Raw genomic sequence first — 21,402 nt, forward strand, 5'->3', positions numbered from 1 at the left:
ACCCGCACCAAAGCTCAGCACCCGGTGTATACCGAGTTCAAGCTGCCAACAGAACACCACTCCTCCCACTATCCTACTCCCTCTTCACCTTACTAACCCATCCCACCTTATTGTTTACAGATCCGCCTGAGCGCCTGGGGACCAATTCCGTTGGTGATGGTGCGCGGTACAAATACCTTTAACATTTAGCATTTAACATTTAATTATTTTTAACCGTAGTAGTGTTTATGGTGTGCTAGAACACGTTTTGTTATATACACACATATTCACCTCACTATTCGGCTTTGGCTTGAATACTTGGCACGAGTATTCGTATTCGACTGAATAGTACATTTTCAATTCAGTACATCCCTAATGTCAATACATATGCAAATTAGAGGGTCTGCATTACATTTGCTGCACACAGTCTTTGAAATCCCAGGACAGGGATGGGAGAGTATTCTGAGGGGTCAGTGTGCTGTATGACTAACAGTCCTACATGTTTGTGCTTTGTATGTGTTCAAATGCCTTGGCTACTATTATTACTGTGAAGGTGGACACAGGGGGAACAAGAGGCACAAATAACGCTGTGTGGAACCACACGCATCACAAACTACTTCTGATGCGACTCTATCCCGCAAAACCATTGTGTAACATTTGGCACAAGATTTCTGCTTGTCTGCTCCAAGCACTACACCACTGCCAAGTCCCTAACTACCCAGAATAATAAGCGCTAGACCCCCTCCTAATAACTAACTACCCAGAATAAGTACTAAACCCATCCCAGTCACTAACTCTCCAGAATAATAAGCACTACACCTTCTCCCAGTCACTAACTATCCAGAATAAGATGAGCACTACACCACCTCCTAGTCAGTAAATACCCAGAATAACTATCCAGAATAATAAGCACTGCACTTCCATTTACTAACTACCGAGAATAACTATCCAGAATAAGAAGCACGGCACTACCTCCTATTCACTAAATACCCAGAATAATAAGCACTACACCCCTTCCCAGTCACTAACTCCCCAGGAAAATCAGCACTGTGCAGTCTCCCAGTAACTAACTACCCAGAATAATAAGCACAATACCACCTCCCAGGCACTAACTGCCCAGAATAACTATACAGAATAATAAGCACTACACCTCCCCCCAGTCACTAACTAACCTGAATAATAAGTGCTACACCCCTTCCCAGTCACTAGCTACCCAGAAGGATAAGTGCTACACCCCTTCCCAGTCACTAACTACACAAAATAATAAGCACTACACCACCTCCCAGCCACTAACTACCCAGAATAATAAGCACAATACCACCTCCCAGGCACTAACTGCCCAAAATAACTATACAGAATAATAAGCACTACACCTCCCCCCAGTCACTAACTAACCTGAATAATAAGTGCTACACCCCTTCCCAGTCACTAGCTACCCAGAAGGATAAGTGCTACACCCCTTACCAGTCACTAACTACACAAAATAATAAGCACTACACCACCTCCCAGCCACTAACTATCCAGAATAATAAGCACTATACCACCTCCCAGTCACTAACTGCCCAGAATAACTATCCATAATAATAAGCACTATTCCACCTCCCAGTCACTAAATGCCCCAAATAACTATCCAGAATGAGCATTACACCACCTCCCAGTCACTAACTACCCACAATAACTATCTAGAATAACAAGCACTACACTGCCTCCCAGCCACTAATAACCCAGAATAATAACTACACCACCTCCCAGTCGCTAACTACCCAGAATAACTATCTAGAATAATGAGCACTGTACTACCTCCCAGTCACTAACTACTCACAATAACTATCCAGAATAAGCACTACACCACCTCCCAGCCACTAACTACCCAGAATAATATGCACTACACCACCCCCAATCATTAACTACACAGAATAACTATCCAGAATAATAAGCACAACACCACTCCCAGTCACTAACTACCCACAATAACTATCCAGAATAATATGCACTACACCACCTCACAGTCACTAACAACCCAGAATAACTATCCAAAATAATAAGTGATATACCCCACTTAGTCACTAACTACCCAGAATAATATGCACTACACCACCTCCTAGTCAGTAAATACCCAGAATAACTATCCAGAATAATAAGCACTGCACTTCCATTTACTAACTACCGAGAATAACTATCCAGAATAAGAAGCACGGCACTACCTCCTATTCACTAAATACCCAGAATAATAAGCACTACACCCCTTCCCAGTCACTAACTCCCCAGGAAAATCAGCACTGTGCAGTCTCCCAGTAACTAACTACCCAGAATAATAAGCACAATACCACCTCCCAGGCACTAACTGCCCAGAATAACTATACAGAATAATAAGCACTACACCTCCCCCCAGTCACTAACTAACCTGAATAATAAGTGCTACACCCCTTCCCAGTCACTAGCTACCCAGAAGGATAAGTGCTACACCCCTTCCCAGTCACTAACTACACAAAATAATAAGCACTACACCACCTCCCAGCCACTAACTACCCAGAATAATAAGCACAATACCACCTCCCAGGCACTAACTGCCCAAAATAACTATACAGAATAATAAGCACTACACCTCCCCCCAGTCACTAACTAACCTGAATAATAAGTGCTACACCCCTTCCCAGTCACTAGCTACCCAGAAGGATAAGTGCTACACCCCTTACCAGTCACTAACTACACAAAATAATAAGCACTACACCACCTCCCAGCCACTAACTATCCAGAATAATAAGCACTATACCACCTCCCAGTCACTAACTGCCCAGAATAACTATCCATAATAATAAGCACTATTCCACCTCCCAGTCACTAAATGCCCCAAATAACTATCCAGAATGAGCATTACACCACCTCCCAGTCACTAACTACCCACAATAACTATCTAGAATAACAAGCACTACACTGCCTCCCAGCCACTAATAACCCAGAATAATAACTACACCACCTCCCAGTCGCTAACTACCCAGAATAACTATCTAGAATAATGAGCACTGTACTACCTCCCAGTCACTAACTACTCACAATAACTATCCAGAATAAGCACTACACCACCTCCCAGCCACTAACTACCCAGAATAATATGCACTACACCACCCCCAATCATTAACTACACAGAATAACTATCCAGAATAATAAGCACAACACCACTCCCAGTCACTAACTACCCACAATAACTATCCAGAATAATATGCACTACACCACCTCACAGTCACTAACAACCCAGAATAACTATCCAAAATAATAAGTGATATACCCCACTTAGTCACTAACTACCCAGAATAATATGCACTACACAACCCCCAATCATTAACAACACAGAATAACTATCCAGAATAATAAGCACAACACCACCCCCAGTCACTAACTACCGAAAATATCTATGCAGAATAATGAGCACTGCACTACCTCCCAGCCACTAACTACCCATAATAATATGCACTACTCCACCCACAATCACTAACTCACCAGAATAACTACCCAGAATAATATGCACTACACCACCTCACAGTCACTAACTACCCACAATAACTATCCAGAATAATAAGTGATATACCCCACTTAGTCACTAACTACCCAGAATAATAAGCACTACACCACCTCCCAGTTGCTAACTACCCAGAATAACTATCCAGAATAATAAGCACTACACTGCCTCCCAGCCACTAACAACCCAGAATAATAACTACACCACCTCCCAGTCGCGAACTACCAAGAATAACTATCTAGAATAATGAGCACTGTACTACCCCAGTCACTAACTACTCACAATAACTATCCAGAATAATAAGCACTACACTACCTCACAGCCCCTAACTACCCATAATAATATGAACTTCTCCACCCACAATCACTTACTAACCAGAATAACTACCTAGAATAATAGCACTACACCACCTCCCAGCCACTAACTTATCAGAATAACTATCCAGCATAAGCAGTACACCAGCCCCAAGTGACTAACAACCCAGAATAACTACCCAGAATAATGAGCACTACACTACACCCAACTCACTAACTACCCAGAAAAATAACCGTGCCATGACAAGATACGCGCGTCTGCACCTGACAGGAGCAGCAATAGTGGCATTTGACTTGCCAAAGCAAGGTTTCTGTTCTCAAACTTGAGAATAGAAACGGGATGAGATCGGAAAGAAATCAATTCAGCATTGAGGCGACTCTGGGCTTATATTTAACATTTATTAAAATGTTTATTGATTTTCAAAACGCGCTCGTGCAAAACCCACGTCCAGAAGCCAGTATTCCCTGCCTTAGAACACCAGCTTGTCGAAACCCACGTCCAGAAGCCAGTATTCCCTGCCTTAGAACACCAGCTTGTCGATAACATTGCAAGCATCCAAAAGTACCGGAAAATACGGACGTATTCTCCTGGACAGGGCTTGATGTGAAAGGGGGTCATTACATTAACCTTGTTGGTCAAGTCAGCGGCCAGAGGCTGTTGCCGGATGATCCATTGAAAGTCAATTGAGATGCACAATAACTGAGGTGATGGCGGTTTGCAGGGACGGTGACACCATTGAAGTCTACAGAGGGCACGTCGCTTGCTGGGAAGGTGAACATTATTCCAGTGTGAGTGATATCCACCAAACAGTTCGCGAGCAGACAGAGATTCATTGCTGTTTTTCTAGTCCCTTTTGGGCCCGCCGAGTGAAGAGAGGTCGAACTCCTGTTGAAGTGTGGAGCCCGGATCACCCTCCGGTTGGTCACAAGCTGGACTACAATTATTTATTATATTATTGTATGTTAATCAACACTTGATTATTAGTCCCGGACTGTCACCAATACAGCAATGAGTTAGACATTTTTCAGCAGAAAATCTAGCCCCTGCACCCTCGTATATACCCGAGAGATGTGTTAAAAGTTGTGTTATTAGTGATTAAACAGGCCCATCTGATTCTCAAAGTCAAAACACAGCAGGGCTCCCAATGGGCTGCTTTATATACAACTGCATTCAAGAAAACAAAAACTAAATACAATTTGTACCTGGCGAGAGACAATCGGATTGCTACACGCTATCTGATCGGCCCTCACCAGGGCTTTACCCGACGCAGAATCCCTCGAATCTTCTACTTCTACTTCCTTCATATCCCTGGAGGGGGGTGTGGCAGCCCCTCAGCCAATGAGGAGGCTCAAAACAGGGTAATTCCTGCTCCGAGCCACCACACGGCTGGAGGCTGCCATCCTCCCCCACCGGGGATTCATAAGTGCTTTCTCCATTGAACCCCCACCCCGCCCCTCCAAACAATCCCCTCCCTGCCCTCCCAACCCCACTTTCCTTCTTTTTGGTCCTTTTTCTAGAGCAAATGTGTTGGGAACCCCTCTGTCCCCAGCACGTCTGCTCCTGATGGCTGCCATGGAAAGGGAAAATGGACTCTGTTTCCCCTTCACCGGTGGCCATTTTTTTTTCACACATTATTTTTTTCTTCTGTTCCGAAACACTGCGTTTCGGAATAGAAAAACAATGCTATTCGTACCCCAGTCTTGTGGGCCGGGGTGCTAATAGCAATAAGCCCCTCGCCGCAGGAGCATTACCTTACTCGGTAATGCCCCCGCGGCTTTCGGCTTATTGCTTAAATAATACGTTGTCTATTCAATTTCTTCGACCTCTGCTAGTTTGGCACATAAACCACTAATTAGTCATGTGGAACGACATATTTAATCTCATGGTGTAGAAAGATGAGCAATGTGCCTGCGTCAAAGAATAACTGAAAGCAGGTGACTTTATCACAGCTCCTTTTGCATATGTGTATTTAAAGTAGTAGGGAAGATCTCAAGCTCATGTCAAAAAGAAGAGCCTCAAACAAGTGACAGTGAAAGTCTGCATTTCTCAGATCTTGTTAAATTAAGTAGAGTCAAGAGATCTGCAGAAAGATTTTGGAGTAAAGATCCCACAATTGAGAACAACGACATTTATAGTACTGCAGCAGGCAACTATAGGAAAGCCATCATCAACGAGAAAATGACATTATGAATGACGTATCAGCTCTGCTAACATGGCTACCAAGGATTTGTTTACAATTCTTAAAGGACTTGATGGAAATAAGTAACACATGCTGATATTATTAAGGAAACTATTTGGTGCCAAGCAGCACAAGATGCTGGCAAAACTTCATCTGCACGGTACAAATGATACAAATAATCTTGCACGGTATGGTACCAAGCCAACAGCTTATCAATTAAACAAGTCATGCTCCATTATTGACTCTACAGCACTTCCTTTTCACCGTGTTTCTGAAGATCCTATCAGAGAGGTTTTCAGCTCAATCAAACCTACCTCATGTAAGAGGGATGTATATCTCGCTTCGATTATACAGATATGGCTTGATGCATTGATTCCCATTATTACAAAAATCAGTAACTCCTCCTTTGATGCTTCTATTGTTCCTGATTGTTTTCAAAACTACATGGAATATACCTCCACTAAAAAAGGAAGCTCTGGACGCCACAGTGGCCAATAACTACAGGCCTGTGTTTCATTCCTCCTGAAGATCATCGATAGGGTGGCGTATCTCCAGGTCCAATATTATCTGGAAACTAACAACATCCCAGTCATGATAAGCTGGGTTTTCGAGCACGTCATGGTACTGACACGGCGCTCATTGATCTGAAATCTAATATCACAAAGATTTTAGAGAAGGGACATACTTCCCTCCTCCTGATGCTTGATCTTACTCAGCATTGGACATGGTGGATCATCCCATTCTGGTGGAAAGACTTTCTAATGTCCCTCATTCTTCTCGCTCTGCAGCTGAAAGGGTTACCTCTTAACAGGACCACCAATGTCCTTGTGAATGATTCTGTAGCCTTCCCCACTGCACGTCCTTGTAGAGTACCTCAGGGTTAATGCCTTGCACCTACCCACTACAATATATGTACCCGACCACTATTCAACTTCTTGGATCAGCTGGGCGTCTGCTATACTAATTACGCAGACAATACCCAGGATCCTTTTCAATTTAATGGGGATCATGATATAGACACCATAAAAGTCAGCCAGATTTATTCCGCCGAAAGGTAAAGCACTGGGGGTTTATTTAGACTCTTATTATCCATGAATATTCACACTGACTACCTTGGATCCTCAGTTGGGCCACATTGGGGCGTGCCTGCATTTGTTCCAAGCTTGATTACTGTAATCGCCTTTTTTAGGGACCTCTCAAGCCAGCATTAACAAGTTACAGGTCATTCAAACTGATGGCGTTCGTATCATTTGCAATCCTCTTGGACAGGAGCATGTCACCTTTTCCAGGTGTTCGTTGCACTGGCTCTCTGTTCAAGACCGCATTAAACGTAAGATTCCTTCACTTAATCATAGATCCTTACCTGACTCTGCACTTGCCCATCTTACTAGGATCAAGGTTCAAGAGTACGGAAATGTCCTTCGCTCTCAGGACCCCTTACACCTGGAAGTGGGTCATTCCAAACTCCAACGAATAAGTCGCACGTTGTTCAACATTGCGGCACCATCTCTGTGGAACAGCCTGATCTTTTGTATCGGCCGTGTGCCGTCTATATTTTCTTTTAAAAAGAATCTCAAGACTTCTTTGTTTTAGTTTTCGTCTGTTTGTTTTTTTTCTTGCTTGTTTCTTAGTCTTTTCTCTGATTTTCTTGTCACTTTTTTCTTTTTGTGTACTTTGTTTTTTTGTTGGCGCTCCGAGGCCCTTAGGCTTGCAGCTCTCATTACAAATAATAAATAATAATAAGGACAAGGTGCCCCTTGTTAGTTGCAAGCTGTAAAGCTAGCGCTGAATTTTAAGCACTCATCACGTTGCATTTTGGTACTTGTAGATGTACGTTATTTAGAAAGGGAAAATTACATTAGGAGTACCATTGACCATTTTCAGTAACATCCTGCCAGTCCAGTCTTTGCACACATATTAAAAATAAAAAACAAGATGTTGTGTATTCATATGGAGTCTAAAATATTTTTAAAAAATTACTTCATAAAAGAAAATAGTTATAATTAAAATGCTCACGAATAAATCTATTAATTATTAATTTAAAAGTATTTCGGTGGCAAAAATAAGGCATGGTACCAGAACGGAAAATTACACAAGCTATGTATGTATGTATGTGATTCATATAGCGTAAAGCTAGTTAGACAGCTATGAAGCACTGCACAATAAAGGCAGAGGAGCCTAGCAGGGGGATGGCCTTGTCAGTTTATGGTCCTCATTTGTCAGTAAAGTGTTCCTTGAAGAGCAGGATCTTATGATCTTTCTTGAATTCCGGGGGGGTGGGTTCAGAGCCTGCCAGATGTAAGCAGGAAGGTGCCGGACAGTAGGCATTGGCATAACCACCCCAGGTCCTGGGGGGTGAGGGCCCTCAGATTTCATTTTTTTCACAAGTCACTTTGACTTCAGAAATAAATTATTTCAATTGGAATACATTTTTCTTTCTGGAAAAATTATTTCTTTTCAAATCGGAACGGAAATTATTTCTTTCTGAAGTCAAAGTGACATACGAAGAAATTCGACAACAGGCCTCTCTCTGGCCTCTCTGCTCTGTGCGGGACAGGAACTGTGCCTGTCGGCGTGGAGCACAGGAGCAGGAGGCCTGCCTGAAGAAGTATCCATCAGAGCGACAGATTCATCAAAGGGAAGGAAAAATGTTTTTTTGTAAATGTGTGAGGGTGTTGCATGTTCTGATGTACGTTTGTATGTATGTGTGCACGCATGTAAGTGTGTCTATATGTATTATGTAGTGTGTGTGAGAGTGAGTGAATGGTGTTTGAAGGTATCTGTGCTTGTGTTTAATGCTGGGCACATGAGCTGATTTCTTGGGTTGGGGAATAGAGGGGAGGAGAGAGGACAAGTGCAAAGGGAGAGGGGATGGGTGGAGGTGTGGGTGTGGAGGGGAGTGCACTAAAAATGTGTAATGGGCATCTGTGATAAGGCAAGCATGATATGTGTTATTATGTGGCGAGACTGACATTTTGGTACAGCCAGTCTAGCCAGTCGTTACTGTAGCTTGACATTTTTTACTGGGCTTCTCTGATGAAGCAAGCATGATAATTGTTATCACCTGGCTAGACCAACATCTGGGTGCAGCCAGTGTAGCCTTTTCTTTCTGTGGCATGACATGGCATATTTATCTGGGCATCTATGATAAAGGTTTGGTCACGCTGGCATTTTGTGGGAAAGGTAAGGCTCTGGACAAGGGGCATTGAAACATGGACTTTTTTTACATATTGTACTGGCATTTGTGGGAAAAGCCAACTTGATGTTATTTCATGGGGAGGGTTTTGGGTGGGATGGTTATAGCGCAAGAGGACGTGCAGACTGGACATTTTGTGTGACATGATGTCTTTTTACTCACATAAGGGGCAAGGCCACTATGATGTGTGTTCTAACATGGTGGGTGGAGGCATTTGTGCAGGCAAACAAGGACATGTTTCCTTACCGTAGCATTGTATGTTTTACTAGCCTTGAGGGGAACAAGTCACCATGAAGAGTATTCTTACATGGCAATGCAGGAGTTTGGCAAGCATTTATGCAGCAGCAAGAGCAAAGCCAACAAGAACATGTTGATACATGGGGATACTGGCGTATACTGGCAGAGCCAGCATGAACATGTTTTCTTAGTTTATCATTACTGTGCATAATATTACTGGTTATGCAGAGTTGGCTTATACATCTGAGTGCCCGGTGAAAGGCACAGCCCCCCCCGTTTCTCTACTAGATGAAAGATTTATGGTTTGATTAAAACACATATTTTTATTTTTGACCTAGTGCAGTACGCAGCCTGTCCCTGCAACAGCTTGAACATCATGCGTATTGTGCATACATGGTGGTCCAGGCCGGCTCAGAGTGTGGCGCTGTCCGTGCTTTGTTGCCAAGCTTTAGGTTGGATGGTCGTGCCTCTGCATGGCCCGCAGAGAGGCCCCCACATGTTGTGTTACGCCACTGAGTGTGGGAGCAAAGCAGGATAATGCTCGGTTTCTGGTCTTCTCCTTCTTGTACTTCTTGGATTCCAGTCTGGTGATATCTTGGTGGTGATGTCTGGTCTGGTGATATCTTGGTGGTGATATCTGGTCTGGTGATATCTTGGTGATGATGTCTGGTCTGGTGATATCTTGGTGGTGATATCTGGTCTGGTAATATCTTGGTGGTGATGTCTGGTCTGGTGATATCTTGGTGGTGATGTCTGGTCTTGTGATATCTTGGTGGTGATATCTGGTCTGGTGATATCTTGGCGCCTGGTTTTGCATTCACCTGCAGGCTGTCTTGAAGGGGATGGGAGTTTGGAGCAAATAGCCAAGACTTGCCGAACATCATCTGCAAAGCAAGTCTAAATAATCATGCCCTGTCATTGTGAAGGAGAAGAAATTGACGATAGTTTGTCAATATCAATGGGTTTGTTGAGGCTACAGTCATTCTCACTCCGCATTGGCCTTGCATGCAGGCTTTGTCCTTTGATGTCACGTTCCGTGGCATTGCTGTATATTAATCAGCCTCCGCCTGTGTTAGGACGTGTGCCCTGCCTCAAAATGAGACTGAGTTGGGAGGTATGAGGGAACATGAGTAGGGTAGGTCGAGGATTACAATGTAACGAGCATAATCAGGAACATACAAACATATATTATTGTGGCCAGGCGCCACAATCTGCATTTTCAAATGCCCCTTTTTGTGCTCCTTTGGGAAAATCGGAAGATTGTAAATAATCGCTGCAAGACTAATTATCCTGCAGGCGCCTTTTCGGCGAGCCCGCCCGATGCTGGGCTTATGAGCTTGCAACGTGTTTACGTCCATATCTACCGTCTTGTAAATATCCGATTGGCGCAGGATGAGTCATGATGCTCTTCTGGCGTTGAGTGAAGGCTTTCCGCTAACCAGATGGAGTTCGGGAGATCTCGCTCTCGCTGCCGACTTAATGCAGTCTCCGGGAGAGGGCACGACAGCCTGCACCACACAGGGCTTCCGTTTCTAATGGTGGTGGGAGAGCAGAAGGCATAGCTCTCAACCTTTTATGTCGCCAAGGTGGGTGAAAAGACCTGATTTTGTTTTCAGCGGTTCAGAGCCCATTGAAATGAATGGGCATGCAGGAGGCTTGGCGGGTGAATCAGTTGGTTACAAGGCGGGTAACACCCGCCCAAAGCGTGTGAGTTGAGCGCTATGACTGAAGGTAAGGAAGGGAATCCCTGATGCCGACCTGGGTATTTAACGGTGTAGTTAGGAAGGTCAGATCATTGGAATCTCACAGAAGTACAGCTTCATAGGATCCCAGCTGCAGAACCACGCAGACGGGATCCGCCATACCCACACTCCGGAGTGTTGCTAGGTCTGGAAAGGATCCAGGGCTACGCTAATGTCTAGCCTTTTGGTTGTAGCCCCTAAGCTTCTATCCGGGTTTACAACCAAAACACCCGGTCTATAGGCCCCCCGCCCCCAGCCCCACCCTAACGATGCCTCTGCCTCCACTTCTGAACCTACATCTGATGCTTTTACCCCCCCTGTACCCACTGGTTCCATATCCTAACTCAGTGGTCTTCAAACTTTTTTGGCCTGGGCCCCCGGCAGGCCGGGCCCCCTCAAAAGTGCCAGATGGACAGTATGTAAAAATTGCTATGAACTTTCACGTGCCGTTACCACACCCTACTCCCAGTAAAGACCCTGGGCTCTCCCCACCCTACTCCCACCACTACCCCAGTGCTGCTGCCCATCCTGCTCCCACCACAGTCCCATAACACAAGCATACACGCATCCATACACATTTAAATAAAAAATAAATCGCCATAAACGTACCTTCTGCAGGGGCCTGCGCGTGGTTGCTAAAATGCCCCGCTCCAGGTTGCTCTGCCCGTATGTGCGAGGAGGCTCAGGAGCACCCCCTCGCACATACATACATGCAGTGCCCCAGCCAGCATTTCCAATGAGCTATGCAAGGCTGGCAAAGCAAAACACCCCCAGCGTTGCATGGCTCAGTGATCATGTGCGGCTAGGAAATGAACTGTCAAAGGCAAACAGTGTTTCCCTTTGACAGTTCAGCCAGCCCAGGAGCACTCTCTCAGCTGGAAAAAGCAGCTGAGGGAGTGCTCAGTGTTTCACTGGGCTGGCTCCTCGGCTCCTCCATAATGGGTGAGGTGGCCAGTGGGTGGACGCCCCCTCACCCATTATGGATGAGCCGGCAGGCTTGGACTGGCCTAAAGGGCAATAGGGCAATGACCGTACCAAAAATGCAAAATGCTAGTGTAGGCCAGTCAAAGTGGGCCACTTGTTTGGCCAATGTGGGCCAGTTTGAGGAGTTACTTCACTATGCAGCTAGTAGTTTTGACCATTGTTGCTGAATAAATATTCTTTAAATATCACAATTTGTTTACATTTGAACAAAAAACAACCCCTTGGGTACTATTCAAACAGTCTGTGACTAAAGGACTGAATATCTATTTGCAACTGCTGGCCACTTTTTCATTGGTGCCTAAGACCGTTTTATGGTCCAGTCTGACCATGTGAGCTGCCCCTTCCCATTTCCTCCAATCTAAAAAAAAAAAAAGTTTTTTTTTTTTAACATATTTCATGCTGGGCTCTGGCGCCACCCCCTGGGATGCGGCGTGCCCCCCTGGGAAGCGCACCCCACAGTTTGAAGACCTCTGTCCTAACTGTACATGAGACTCTCCCCCCACTTCCCTGCACGTCTTTGGTAAATGAGAGGCATTACAGCACAATCCTGAGGCATAAACAGGAGTGGAGCACAGAATTAGCTCAGGGCAGGGACACACTGGCATTAAATCAGTGCTCTGCAACCTTTGGCTGTCTAAGGGGTTGTGGACTACAAGTCCCATCAGCCCCAGTTAGCACAGGTATTGGTAAGTTACCATGAGAGTAGTAGTACAAAACATCTCGAGAGCCACAGGCTGCAGACCCCTGTTTGAAAGGATTACCAATTTGATAACAGATTCGTTTCTCTACCTACCATGAGGCCAAGAACATACCAAAGCGGACTGTTAGGTACCGCTATGCATCACCCCAAAAAAAAAAAATTATGCAGCCTATCTAATTTACTGAGTGGGCAAATTACATGCAAATGAGATCATGCATTTGTACTATTAAAACATAAGTAAGGACTCTCTGTACAATTTACACAGATATTCTTTCCCAAATTCATCAGTGGATGGGGAGAGAGTAGCTTTTCACCTCTTCACAGGCCATCTGCACCAGCACAATTATAGGAATTCTGAAGGCCCACTGATAGACCATTCACTCCTCAGAAACCATCAGCACAATGGTGCGATTTATTTATATACAGGAGGAACAATGCTCTTTTGATCACAAAAGAATGCACAATAGATGAGAAATCAGATTTGACAGGACGGAGTGAACTTCTTACAATGGGGAGAGTTTGTGGGACATACTGGCCAGGTTGTGGCGGGGAGTAAATGGAACAGTCACCGGGCACAATACATAAGTGGACAAACATAGATTAAGGACAACCAACATTGGACATTTTTAAGAGCAGGTAGTCGGTACGGCCAGATGTGCTCGGGATGTGACCACGATGGATGAAGTGCTAGAGTGGAGGCAGAGGAAGTGAGGGACAGAGGCAGGCTGGAGGCCAGGAACAAAATGTTAGCTAGCAGGCAGATGGGAGATAGGTTAAGAGGGTGCCTAGGGGGTGAGGAGGTAGGATTTTCGGTTGGTTTTGACCAAATCCGGGTGGACTGTTTCTCGGATGTCCAGAGGAAGAGAATTCCATGCAAGTGGAGCAAGAAGAGCGAGAGAGCAGAAGCACAGGGAAGGCGGGGTGCCACAAGGGTCGTCAAGGAGGCAGAGTGGAAATTACGAGGAGGCTTGTAGAGTTGGATACAGGGGGATAGGTACAGTGGTGCCTGACCGTGGATAGATTTGTGAGCCAGGAAAAGAAATTTAAATCTGGCTACGTTTTGCATCATCAGCCATCCAGCCTGGTGGCGGTACAAGGAAGAAGGTATGAAGTGAAGGAGTTCAAAGAGAGTCCTGGTAGCGAAGTTGATGCTCTTGTCGAGATCTTGTCGAGAGGACAGAAAGCATAGTTGGGGAGACCCAAGAGGATGCTGGCACAATAATCTTGTTTAGAGAAGATCAGAGTGGTTAAGAGATGCTTAGAGGTGTTGAAAGGATGGAGGCGCTTGATTGTTCCCAACTAGGAGGTTGAGGCGAGCTGCTGTTGCAGTTTTGGAGATGAAAGTAGAGAATGTGCGAGAAGGGTCATAGATGATGCCGAGGTGAATAGCTGAAGAAAAGTAGCGGAGAGTATCAGGTGGGATCTGCACAGGCAGAGGAGGAGATGAGAGAGCTTTTGGCAGGGAAGAAGAACACCTCTGTTTTGGTAGAGTTTAACATCAGAGAGTGCAAAGCCATCCAATATCTATGGCACAGAGACAGTTAGACATTTTGACAGAGTCTGCAGGGAAGATTTCAGGAAAAGAGAAGATTTGGGTGTGATCCGCAAAGAGTTGATACAAGAACGAAAAGGAGGAGATTAGTGCCCCAAGAGCAGAGGTGTAGAGTGTAAAGAGGAGCGGACCCAAGGCAGAGCCTTGTTGAACACCAACAGTTAGAGGAGTGAGTTGAGAGGTGTTGTTGCTCCCAGAGACAGACAATTGGCGAGGTGTGAGGTAGGATTCAATCCAGGCAAGGGCTCTGCAAAGCATGTCTAAATAATGATTAAAATGGAACGAGTATTAGCAGGAAAATGCAAAAATGCATCAGTGTGGCCAGGCGCCAAAATCTACATTTTCAAATGTCCCTTTTTGTCATTTCCACATAAAGTACTCCTTTGGGAAAATTGGAATATTGTAAATAATTGCTGCAAGACTAATTGCCTCGCACGTGCCTTTTCGTCGAGCCCGCCTGATGCTGGGCTTATGATCTAGCAACACGTTGACGTCCATATCTGCCGTCTTGTAAATATCTGAGTGGCGCAGGATGAGTCATGATGTTATTCTGGCGTTGAGTGAAGGCTTTCCGCTAACCAGATGGAGTTTGGGAGATCTAGCTCTCGCTGCCGACTTAGCATGCAGTCTCCAGCAGAGTGCACGACAGCCGGCAGCAGCAAAGGGTTTCCATTTCTAATGGTGGATGGGAGAGCAGAAAGCATACCGCTCAACCTTTTGTGTCGTCAAGGTGGGTGAAAAGACCCGATTTTGTTTTCAGCGGGTCAGAGCCCATTGAAATGAATGGGTATGCAGGAGGCTTGGCAGGTGAATCAGTTGTTTACAAGGCGGGTGACAAATCCCAAAAAGAGTATTAAGGAGATCAGAGTGATCAACAGTGTAAAAGGCAGCAGACCGGTCAAGGAGAATTAGGATAGAGGATAGGTTGGAGTGCTTAGCAGAGGCGGTGAAGTTGGAGACATTCATGAGAGCAGTTTCCATGGAGTGACAGGCGTGAAAATCTGCTTGTAAGTGGTCTTGAATGTTGTGCATGTCTAAGAAATTGGTAAGGCGGTTGAATACAACCCTTTCAAGCACTTTAGGGTAGTGTGAAAGGAAAGACACAGGGCTAAAGTTAGCCGATAGGTTGAGGTCAGCCCCTTGCTTTTTCAGGAGCAGGATGGTGGTGGCTGTTTTGAAAACAGAGGGAAAGCAAGTGGAGTCAAAGGACAGGATGAAGAGTTCAGCAAGGTGAGATGCCAATAAAGGGGCAATAGGCTTGACTAGCTGAGGAGCAAGAGGGTCTGATGGGGCACAAGAGAGGTGAGCCTTCATCAATAGAGGTAGCACTTTGTCAGTATTAGTGAGACTAAAGTGGGTGATAGAGGCAGAGGAGGCAGCCGCGGTGTAAAATGCGAGGGAGTGTGAGGAAGGTCAGAAAAGTGTCTCTAAATATGAAAATGTTTGCAGCGAAGTATTCAGCTAGGTCATTAGCTGTGAGAGTGCAGTTGATAGTCATAGACGTAGGAGGAGTGAGTTTAGGGTGCCCTGTAGCCGTCGAGGATTGTTGGGAGTGAGGGTCAACGAGGGTTAGGTAGAATTCCCTTTTCACTCTATCGAGAGTGGACTTGAAAGAGCTTGGGGCAGAAAGGGAGAGTTGCAGGTCCTCATGTGAATGGATAGGCCTCCATATACGGCCAGCGGTATTGTGATTTGCGTCCCTCTAAGGACAGGACTTTCATGATGAAGTGCGGCCCACTTCAAGCAACCGAAAACAAAGCAGGTCGTACTTCATTACGAAAGTCTTTGAAGCCCGAGACATTGCTGGCATAGGCGTACCTACAAGGGGGTAATTGCCGCCCTAATTGATGGTCTGTCCCTCCTCCCCCTCCGGCAAATAACTCTTTGCAGGGGCCTTAAAGGTGCTCCTTCGTCTCAGCCATCATTTGCGCGTTAGCAGGCTCTATTTGCATAGCCTGTGTTTGTTCTTCTGGTTTGAAAGTGACACCACGGGAAGCAATGGGCCATGAATAACACTGGGGCCATCACTGATAAAAGCAGGCTACCTACATGGTGCGCACACTTTTGTCTTCCAAATGTGCAGCTTACAATTGTCTAGAAAAAAAACAAAAATAAATTTTCAAACTGAAACATGCTTCTTGAACTTACATTAATTAGTTTTCATTGACATGTGTTAATAGTTTTGTCGGACTGCAACACAAATACCCTGTGATTTTTGTGTCCCTTCATTTGGGCTTTTTCACAGGATATATTTCTAAAGCTGTTATATGCTTGTCAAACTGCTTAATCGCAAATAAATGCTTCTTTTGCAATGACAGCAGTTATCATGAAATTAAACTGTGTTCATGGGTGCCAACTTTTGATTTTCACTACAGGGGCAGAAATTCCCCCACCCTCACCCTGAAAATAAGCAAGCTGCCAGCCCAACACATCCCCTGGCCGCACACGTTTTAATAAAGAATTGCAAAAATTCTTAAGATTTGCAGCCAGTTTTAAATATATAACATTTTAGCAACAGTCATGCAACCTGCTGAGTTTGGTAGTTTTCTTGTGTGGGGCATGTCTATGCGTCCATTAATCTGTTCAAAATCATTGTATTACCAACACTGCAGTTTGTGTAAATGACTTCAAAGTCAACAGTATTTCCTCTCCAGCCACACTGACCCTGTGCATACATTCTTTGACAGTGCACCTCCATAATGGGCAAAGTTGCACCGACCCACGGGCACCCTCACCCATAATGGAGGAGCCAGCCGATTGTAAACACTGAGCACTCACTCAGCTGCTATATGCGGCTGAGGTATCACTCCTCAGGTGTCTTGAACTGTCAAAGGGAAACGTGGTTTCTGTTTGACAGTTCTGTCCTCAGCCTCACATATGTATTTATTTATTTGTTGTGCATTAGTAAGCGTTTATACATCAAGGAAATTGTGTTTCAAAGCGCCCACAGGGCAAAGGGGAGGGAACGTGGGAATGAAAGGCAAATATAATAACAATGAAGAAAAAGAGAGAGGTGGTGCTACTAGGCCCTGTGAGCATTCAGAGCGTGCAAGTGTAGTAAGAGAGAAGGGATGAGGGAGGGGGGTCCCATGCTAGGAGTTCTACGAGTGAAGTGCTATGAAGTGAGATGCAAGCAGCTGTTAAGTGCCTGGCAGAGATCACTTGGTAAGAGTGGTCAACTGCCAATACAATAAGTGCAGTCCTGTGAGACAGCACAGGCCAGTGGGCACCCGAAGGCAAGTGCTGGGAGTGTGCAGAGGCTAAATTCGATTGAGGGGGAGGGCCAGGACCCAGAAAGACACATGGCCCTGGTCACCAATCTCAGCGACTGTGGGGTTTAGCAAGGGATGGAGAGTGGGAAGGAGGAGGTGAAAAGGAAAGTCTTGACGAGCTTCCAGAATTTGAGGAGATCCGGCTGAGGAAGGGGGAGGCTGTTCCAGAGGAGGGAGCAGGCTGAGAGGAAAGAGATCAGCCACCAGATCTCTGTTTAGAGAAGCGCTTGACACGCAGAGAGTTGGCGCTGGAGGAGCATAGAGATCTGGAGGGAGAGTATTTGGTGAGAGCCAGCTGTAGATAGCGTGGTCCCCGGCCCCAGGCAGCCTTATGGATGATGCAGAGGCATTTGAATTTGATCCTTGTAGCAATCAGGAGCCAATGGAGAGATTTTAGGGCTGGAGAGATGCGGTTCCTGGGCTTGAGGCCAAGGATAAATCATGCTTAAAGCTCATTGGATTTTATCCAGTGAGCAATGCAAAGCCGGGGGCATTTTGATTCCCCAACCTTGCCTGGCCCATTTGGGATGCTGGCTGAGGAACTGCATGTTTGTTTGTGCAAGGGAGGAGGTCCTGTGCCTCCTCCCACATACAAACAGTGCGGGACTCTTCGTCATCAGCGCTCCGGCTCTTGCGCGCATGTGCACAAACCTGGAAGTTCTCTTTGCTTCCTGTTTGTGCTCCGCGGGAGCTGTAGCACTGGGAGGAAACATCATGACCAGGGCAGAAGGTACTTTAATTTAAATATGTGTAAGTCAGTGTGCATGCTTGTATTTGAAAAATGTTCTCGAGGAGGTGGGGAGGATGCTCCCCCTCCCCCAACACCTCTTGATTGGTTCGGGCTCCCTTGCTACGCTCCATCACACTGGCATATTTGGGGGAAAATATTTGCGCCCCTCCAATTTAGTACACAATTTTACCAACACCAGTGCTGTAAACCATGGTAATGGGCAGTATAGAAAACACACTATCGGTTATATTTTCTTTCCATGGCCTGTACACACCACCTTTGTATGAGGCTTCAGAGCAAAGTATTGTAAAGAGAACATTAATTTATTGCCCTGGTGACAAGGCAATGTTGACGATGGGTATTGAAGTCTTTTGTGGCAGTACTTCTGATTGCAGAGGTGTTTTGTGGTGGCGTGTGGAGGCTGCACATTTAAAGGTTTTTCTTTAAATCTGATGGTGTCCTATGATGCCGGTGGCCTCCCAGTATGCCCATACTGCTACTTTGTAAAGTGCAAAGGGTTGGAGGCAGCATCCTCTTCTAAGTAGTCATCAGTGTGGGCAGATCACTCGTCAGCCACATCTGCACATCTTTCTCACCTGTATGACAGCTGCTTCTGTTAGGTTATTGCTGCTAGGGGCGCAGCATCATTTTGTTCTCGCACTGTTGATACCATGTCGAAGCCCAGGGGCAAATCAGTTTCTATTCTGGCTTGGTAATAATGTGTACTGTGGAATTGAAAGCTCAAATAGCAATAAAGGCAAGAAGTACGCCTTAACATGCCTGTTTGTTCCCCCACATGCTTACTAAATATGTCTGATAAGGGTGGGGGGGTCGTACATTCACCACAGAAACAATCCGGTCCACTGTAAACAGCTTGTAAGGTACATTCAGCCCTCCGGCAAAACTAGTTGTGCACCCCAGGTCTATGCATAGGGAGTGTATGAATGGGGTGACCCGTGGTTGAGGATGCTGATACTTGGGGGTGAAAGTAAGCAGTGGGAAGTGAGAGGCGAATGAGTCATATAGTAAGGCTTGGAAGCTGAAGAAGGCAGTGTTGGTGGAAAAGGTATCAGGTCTGAAAGAGGAGAGTGAGAACTGTAGGTCAGAGACTAAGGGGGAATGGCAGAAGGTTTACATTTCCTTTTAGTAATAGGCACAGCACTTTAGCAGTTGGGCAGAAACTATTGGCATGGATTGGGGTGGATAGCAAATGTGTGTGTACACATTTGCCTTAGTGATTTTCATGATGCCCTCCTTTTATATATTTCTGGCGTTGTGATTGGATGAAAGGTGTACATTTTGTGTGCAGCTTAGTCGCAATTGGTTGCCTCTCTTGTCAATTTAAAGGGGAAGTTCACTCAAAAATGTTGTTTCAAAATATTGCCCATAATTAAAAATGTGTGTTAATATATATATTTTTTTTAATTTACTATGAAAAATATTCTGGAAAATGTGCATCCAGGTCCTGCTTTTCAATGAATTGGAAGCATCCATTTTGCATTCAGAAACAGTTACATCAGTTTCTTTTAATTCTTTGCTCTCGCAGCAGTTATCAAGCAGGAGCTCCCCACAAGGCGCGTAAGCCTATTGCTGCCGGGGAGCAGAGAAAGAAATAACACTTTCACAGGACAGTCATTCCTATGAATAGCAATCCTAATACAGCAAACAAACACTTTTTTCAAATCTGGAAAGTGTTTGCTTTCTGTATTGGGATGGCACCACAAACACGAGGCACATGCTAAAGCATGGAGGCAGAAATCTCCCCTATAATAAGGGAATTCGGGAGGCCAAGAGAGGGTACAGAACTGAGATTCGAGGTTTTAAGAACATGAATTTAGTGGGAGCCGCCTACTATGAGAAAGTTAGAAAAGCCAAAAACAAATATAGAGCTTGTATTAAGAGCATAAAAAGGCCTCTAGAGCCCCCGGCCCAAAGGGGCTGGCTAATGCAGTGATTAAGAACCATCCTGCATTTTGGGCACACCTCTTCTCTATTCTTTTCATAAAGATCTTAGCTCAGGGGACTATTCCCCGCTCCTGGCAAACGGCGATTCTCGTCCCTGTGTTTAAAAAAGGTAGCCGCATAGATCCTAACAACTACAGTCTCCTCTCCATGCAGGACATCGCTGGAAAACATTTTGCCGCATTACTGCTTAGTGAACTGCAGAAGTGGGTGGAACAAACCAACATACTTAGCAGATTCCAATGTGGTTTCTGGCGAGATTTTTCCACTTCTCACAATCTCTGGGTGATGGATATGCTTCGCACAAGGGCACTTAGCAAGGGGCAGCCTCCGCTTTATGCCTTATATATCGACTTCAAGGCTGCCTTTGATTCTATCCCTAGAGCAAGGCTATGGATTAAGCTGGAAACCATGGGCTGCCCGCCTGGTATGTTATACTACTTAAGACAGCTGCATCATAATACCTCTGTATGTCTCAGATTAAATCAGAAGGCACTATGACTAGACAGGTGATTCAGAATAGGGGGGTAAAGCAGGGATGCGTAACTGCACCCCTCATTTACAATCTGTATGTATATGACATCCCTACAGCACTTGCCGAGGCTAACAATTGCCCTCCAAAAATTGGTGAGGCGCCTTGCACTGTTCTAGCATATGCTGACGATCTGGTTGTATTTGACAATACCATAGCTGGACTTAGGTGCTCTGCGGTCACCTTATGGGAATACGCTAAGGACAATGGTTTGACTATAAACCTAGATAAGACAAAGGTACTCAGATTTACTAGGAAAAGAGCACCCCGAGTCAATCTGCAGGTACATAATAACCTTATACTTTATGCTCCATCCTATCGGTATCTTGGAGTAGAAATTGAGCCGTTGGGCGATTACCTCATGTGCTGGCAAGGACGTATAACCAGGGCGATGCAAGTAATAGCATTAATATCTTTGTTCACAAACGAGCAGGGCGGCCTTACCTTGTGGGGGACCAGACACCTATACATCCAAGTGTTTGCGCCCATGATCACCTACGGCCTT

At 45.3% G+C, this 21,402-nt stretch overlaps 1 protein-coding gene and 1 long non-coding RNA gene across 11 annotated transcripts in view; one reads left to right on the top strand and one right to left on the bottom strand.

Moving 5' to 3' along the window:
• PITPNM2 (phosphatidylinositol transfer protein membrane associated 2) overlaps positions 1 to 21,402 on the bottom strand; it is a 1,944,277-nt gene that overhangs the window by 1,827,111 nt on the left and 95,764 nt on the right. The gene's annotated exons all lie outside the window — the stretch shown is intronic.
• Positions 1 to 21,402, top strand: part of LOC138492486 (uncharacterized) — a 218,443-nt gene that overhangs the window by 157,755 nt on the left and 39,286 nt on the right. Inside the window, exon 1 of one of the 2 annotated variants that reach the window (XR_011276214.1) lies at positions 10,783 to 11,009. The exons of the other annotated variant lie outside the window; for it this stretch is intronic. This is a non-coding gene — a long non-coding RNA (uncharacterized lncRNA). Of the gene's footprint in view, positions 1 to 10,782; positions 11,010 to 21,402 lie in introns of those variants that run through there. 2 annotated transcript variants of the gene reach the window in all.

The sequence above is a fragment of the Ambystoma mexicanum genome, chromosome 10 (genome assembly GCF_040938575.1).
Source record: "Ambystoma mexicanum isolate Mex_15411 chromosome 10, UKY_AmexF1_1, whole genome shotgun sequence".
NCBI lineage: Eukaryota > Metazoa > Chordata > Amphibia > Caudata > Ambystomatidae > Ambystoma > Ambystoma mexicanum.